Below are 6,438 nucleotides of genomic sequence, written 5' to 3'. Positions count from 1 at the left end.
ATCGTAAATTCAGAACTGTGTGCTTGTACAAGATAGTTTCACTCCAAAATACAATAACAGGTTAGACTCGAGAAATTCTTCAGCTCTCTCTAAGAAAAGTCTCCAACTCAGAATGTAACACCAGAGGAAACAAAACTCCCTAAAGGAGCAGTGATGAAGGGGCTGAAGCTCGCCCTCCCTTTGTGGAAATCAAGTTCCCTTTTTTTTTTTTTTCTATATTTATGGGTAGTCATGGCAATTTGATTCTGAATTTACCTGACTTATTAGCCCATTCTGGCTGAGAAGGTATCATCCCTCCCACTGACCCCTGTGGGACTACACCATAAAGTCAATCCTGGGGAAGACACCATCTCCCAAGGCCAAACAATCAAATGTCCCCCTTTTCCCATTCTGCTTCTGGTTTGAATAAAGACAAAACTCTGCTGTGTTCCAGGCAGACCTCCAGGGATGAACTTTCTTTGACAGTCTCTGCTATTTCTCTCTTTCGCCCAACATTACCCTCAATGAAAACTGTGTCTTTAATTTGCCATATTGGGATTCTCTTTTGCTGTTTCTGCTGTCAGGACACATACCAGTATCAGTTGTCATTGAGTCAACTCTGACACCTGGCTATCCCGTGTGTGCCAGAGCAGAACTGTGCTCCACAGGATTTCCAATGACTGATTTTTGGAAGTCGATCACCAGGTCTTTCATCCCAGGCACATCTTAGTGGACTTGAACCTCCAACTTTTCAGTTAGTAGTTGAGCACAGTAATTGTTTGCACCACCTAGGGGCTCAGTACTACCCACACCATAGCTCTCTACTGTCCCTTCCCTGGAGATTTCCCATTTGCCCCTTCACACCCACTCTGCACCCTTCTCTTCCCTGCTGTGGGACCCAGGAGGCTTGCTTCTAGGGACTGCATCAACAGGCTCTCTTTACCTTCTGCCTCCAATGGTGTTTGATCAGTGGAAGCACCGGCAAGAGATCAGAGAGAGGGAGAGTGAAGTGAAAGTATTTATCCCTTTAGCTCCTCCATCTGGGGGCCCTGCAGATGGTTGCATCCTTTGTTCAAAGATCCCAGTTCCTTTAAGGCAGCCCACTCTCCGCTACCCTGTCTGTCTCTGGATACCAACAACTGCTCCTTCCCTAGGGTTGGTAACAGAGCCTTATTGGCCCTGAGGAACTGTACTTTCCCTTGTGGTTTCTCCATATCCTGCCCACACCTTTGAAAGTAATTCATTTATCAAACTTGGTTAAGAGCTTAGGCTGCTAACCAAAAGGTTGGCAGTTGGAATCCATCAGCCTCTCCTTGAAACCCTACGGGGCAGTTCTACTACTCTGTCCTATAGAGTTGCTATGAGTTGGAATTGACTCAACAGCAACGGATTTGGTTTGGTTTTTTTTTTTTTTTAACTCTAAGTATCCCAGTTTGAGCGTGCCATCTCATTCCTGATAGAATTGTGACTATGTACATTTTTCATTGTTAACCTCGGCATTCAAGAAGCAGATGCCAAGACAGGACTAATTGTATAAAGATCATATTAGGGGAAATGCCTATAAAAAACAAATAGGGAGAGAGCTGGAAAAGGCTTGGAGAGCCTTCAGAGCGTGACAAAATTCTGACCCCAAGTGAAGGAGAACGAGAAGGAAGGTTGGACGTACGCATTCTAGACTGCTGTGAAATCTCAGGAAGGTTTAGCAAGGCTGTTGGGAAGTCCTCAAGCTAAAGTCAGCCATCAGAGGAGTCCCTTGCTCCCAGTAATGGACCTGCCTTGGTAGTCCTGCTGTGCTCAGTCATTGCCTGACCGTCATCCATGGAAATGTGACCTCTGTGCAAATATGGCAATGGATTTCTGAGTGCAGCTACGTCCCTGTAGTTAGAAATCTGTGAGACACATTCTCATGGGCACCACACTCATCCTATGAACATTTATAATGCCACTTTAAGACTCGTGCATATCCTACCACCACCACCAAGACTCTATTTCTATCTTGCAGTATGTATTTTTTCCTCAAAGAGAGTTGTGTTAAAGTTCAAAACATGACTTCTCAGTCAAATGGCAATGCCAGGATACCCCACCATCGACAGACTGGCTGGCTATCTCCCAAATGACCTTAGAGGGTATCACTTATTACTTTATAAATTTACAACCATCAGCAGTCAGATAATTAGCCTGGCAAGCTCAAAACCTTTCTCAGCGCACCATGACGTTCATCTCCCAGGCAGACAAGCTAATCATGTTCAAGAGGCTGGTGTATAAAATTAGAATGCCAAGTTATCCATTTTTCATGAGAAACCACTTTTAGAAGGACTAAGACTATTTGAAGTCTCTAGGATCAATACATTCTTTCCTTATAGATGCTAAATAATAATTAGGAGATTGCCTGCTGAGCGTGATGTATCAGATCAAGGGGAATTAGTTAAGCCAAAGGTTTATAGCATCAGGATAAGCTAGCCTAGTGTATCAGTGTATCACTGATCTCATACAGGGATGGTCTTACCAATAGGATGTGAATACTTAAAACAGTATAATTATAACCCTCTGTATTTATCTACCCATTAGGAATGACATTGCATACTTAAAATCTATTGGCTAAGGCTTCTTCTCCAATGGACAGACCAATATTTTTCTCTGTTTCTCTCCTTTTTCTCTATTTCCATGTTTGACTATCACAACCACAACGTCTGTTTGCACACACCTCCCACTTCCAGCCAGCCTGAGGATATGGGGAGCCATTCTGTCCGTTTCCATTGACCTTTCATATCTAAATTCAATATGTACTGGTATTAGAGTTTATCAATCAAAAGTCTACCTTGGGGGGGGGCGTGGCCAACATGGCAGAGTAGTTAGAGGCTTCCTATATCCCTCTTATAACAAAGACCTGGAAAAACAAGTTATTTGATTTTATATGAATATCTAGGAGCCCTGAACAAGGCAAAGTTGAGGAATCCATCTGAGTAATAGGGGAGAGGCAGACAGTTTGGAAGAAGCGAAGAATGCCAGAGCTATGATGGTGAAACGGCAATGCTGCAGCCACGCCGATCTGCAGTGAAGCAGGAAAACAGCTGTGCTGTGTATGCACTGTGGAAGCAGTTTCCACATCGAGAGAGACCCGGCAGCAGAGATTCTGCTTGGACACTCCAAACCAGTGAAAAGCAGCTCCTAAGAGGCTAAGATAAGTACATGCATGCACCCTTTCATGGGGATTTAAAAAAAAAAGAAGCCCATTTGGGAAAACCTCTCTCCCTTTTACCTCCTCCCTCCATGCTCTGCACCAGGAGTCTCTGGGCTGGACGTAGATCCCAAGAGGTGCCCTGACCCATTCTCCTGGCCTTGGAGAGGGAAAAAATAAACTGCTGGCTTCCCTAGGCCAGGAACACAGGGTCGGCACAGCTCCTTTGCTGGGGGCAGGTATCAGGGGTCCGCAGACTCTGAGTGCCTTATACCCCTGTATAGACTTGTGGGGACCCATCTCAACAGCGTTAGCCCTCACTGCCACAGTACAACAGGGCAAACATCTCAAGCTTAACTTCAACTGCTTCAGCTGTGAACTGGCAGGTTTGTGATCCTTGAAACAGCCCTGCCCCTTAAGTAGGCACTTTTATCGATCAGCAGCAGGGGCCTGAAGATGGGTGGTATCAACTAAAGCGCCTAGACACCTGCTACAGGAGTCCAAGAAAAAGTGGTGCCCTCAAGTCTTTGCAGCCAACAGAGTGGGGTGCTAATGGTCCAGCTGCAAAGCTCACCTACTTACTCACCCTAGATAATAGGGACTCACTTGTCTTTCAGAATCTCAGGGGCAGCCGTCAGCCACCTGCCTGGCTCAGCATGTGATCCCCTACCACAGCCAGAGTCCAGTGCCTGCACCAATCACCTCTGCCTCCCTAGGACTGGAGGTGAGAGCCTACATCACACATTTGGTGACCAACTGCCTGAACACCAGAGCTGAACCCATATAGGAAAATTTAATGGACTCCTGTGTGCACATACTTAGTTACAGAACTAACAACCTGGTGACAGGATGTTAGAGATTCAAAGGTGTCAAAAATCAAACTAGTGCACACGAGCAACCTATTTGGGCATATCAAAACAAAACAAAATAAGAAACTAGGTCTCACTAAACAAATAGAAAATAAAATTATAATAAATTATTGATGGCTTGGAGACAACAGTCAATAGCAAGTCACATAAAGAGGCAGTCCACGATGGCTTCAGCAAGCTCCCAAAATAAAGAATCAATATAGTCTCTGGAGGAAGAGAATTTCTTGGAATTACCAGAGGCAGAATACAAAAGATTAATATACGGAACTCTTCTAGAAATTAGAAAGGAAATTCAACATCATGCAGAAACAGCCAGGGAACACACAGACAAAGTAGTAATGGAACATAAAAAAGTTATTCAAGAACATAAGGACAAATTTAATAGGCTGCAAGAATCCATAGAGAGACAGCAATCAGAAATCCAGAAGATTAACAATAAAATTTCATAATTAGACAACTCAATAGAAAGTCATAGGAGCAGAATTCAGGCAGTAGAAGTTAGAATTAGTGCATGGAAGATAAAGCTCTTGATGTCAACTTATTTGAGGAAAAATCAGATAAAAGAATTAAAAAGAATGAAGAAACTCTAAGAGTCATGAGGACTCTATCAAGAGAAATAACCTACTAGTGATTGGTGTACCAGAACGGGCGGGATAACAGAAAATACAGAGAAAATTTTTGAAGATTTGTTGACAGAAAACTTCCTTGCTATCATGAAAGATGAGAAGATATCTATCCAAGATGCTCATCGAACCCCACATAAGGTAGATCCCAAAAGAAAGTCACCAAGACATATTATAATCAAACTTGACAAAACCAAAGATAAAGAGAGAATTTTAAGAGCAGCTAGGGATAAACGAAAAGTCATCTACAAAGGAGAGTCAATTAGAATAAGCTCGGACTACTCAGCAGAAACCATGCAGGCTAGGAGGCAATGGGATGACATATATAAAGCCTTGAAGGAAAATAACTGTCAGCCAAGAATTATATATCCAGCAAAACTGTCTCTCAAATATGATGGTGAAATCAGGGCATTTCCAGATAAACAGAAGTTCAGGGAATTTGCAAAAACCAAACCAAAATTACATGAAATCGTAAAGGCAGTCCTACGGTTAGATAGTCAATGACACCAGCTAACAAAGCAAGACTAGAACACTGGACAGAGCAACCAGATATTGACTCAGTTATAGATATCGAAAATACATCAAAGCTAAAACATTGAAAATAGGGAAACAGATATCAACATGTAAAAAAGGATAATATTAAAACAAAAAAGAAGGACTTAAAAAATGGAGACATTAATTTTTTATATGGAGGGGAAGGTAAGGTGATATAAAGTAATAAAAGACTGGTATAAACTTAGAAAAATAGGGGTAAATATTAAGGTAACCACAAAGTAATCTAACAATCCTACAAATCAAAATAAAAAAGTAGAAAAACATAAAGACCCAGCAAACACAAAATCTACCACTATGAAAAAGATGAAAAAAAAAAAAAACCATAAAAACGACTCAGCACAGAAAATTGAGGAGAACAAAGAAACTGTGAACAACAGACAAAAAGAGACATCAAAATGGCAGCACTAAATTCATACCTATCAATTATTACACTGAATGTAAATGGACTTAATGCACCAATAAAGAGATGGAGAGTGGCAGATTGGATAAAAACGCATGAACCATCTATATGCTGCTTACAAGAGACACACCTTGGACTTAAAGACACAAACAGGCTAAAACTCAAAGGATGGAAAAAAATATATCAAGCAAACAACACTCCAAAAGAGCAGGAGTGGCAATATTAATCTCTGACAAAATAGACTTTAAAGTAAAATCCACCACAAAGGATAAGGAAGGGCACTATATAATGATTAAAGCGTCAATACACCAGGAGGACATAACTATAATAAACATTTACGCACCCAACAACAGGGCTCCAAAATACATAAAACAAACTCTAACAGCTCTGAAAAGAGAGATAGACAGCTCCACAATAGTAGTAGGAGACTTCAACATGCCACTTTCAATGAAGGACAGAGCATCCAGAAAGAAGCTCAACAAAGACACAGAAGAGCTAAATGCTACAATCAACCAACTTGATCTCATAGACATATACTGAACACCGCACCCAACAGCAGCCAAGTGTACTTTCTTTTTCAATGCACATGGAACATTCTCCAGAATAGACCACATATTAGGCCATAACGCAAGCCTTAACAAAATCCAACACATCGAAATATTACAAAGAATCTTTTCTGACCAAAAAGCCATAAAAGTGGAAATCACCAACACAAAAAGCAAGCAAAAAAAATGAAACACATGGAAACTGAACAACACCTTGCTCAAAAACTACTGGGTTAGAGAAGAAATTAGGGATGGAATAAAGAAATTCATAGAATCAAATGAGAATGAA

The sequence above is a fragment of the Trichechus manatus genome, unplaced genomic scaffold (genome assembly GCF_000243295.1).
Source record: "Trichechus manatus latirostris isolate Lorelei unplaced genomic scaffold, TriManLat1.0 scaffold00119, whole genome shotgun sequence".
Lineage (NCBI taxonomy): Eukaryota > Metazoa > Chordata > Mammalia > Sirenia > Trichechidae > Trichechus > Trichechus manatus.
Note: the sequence above shows the minus strand (reverse complement) of the source record.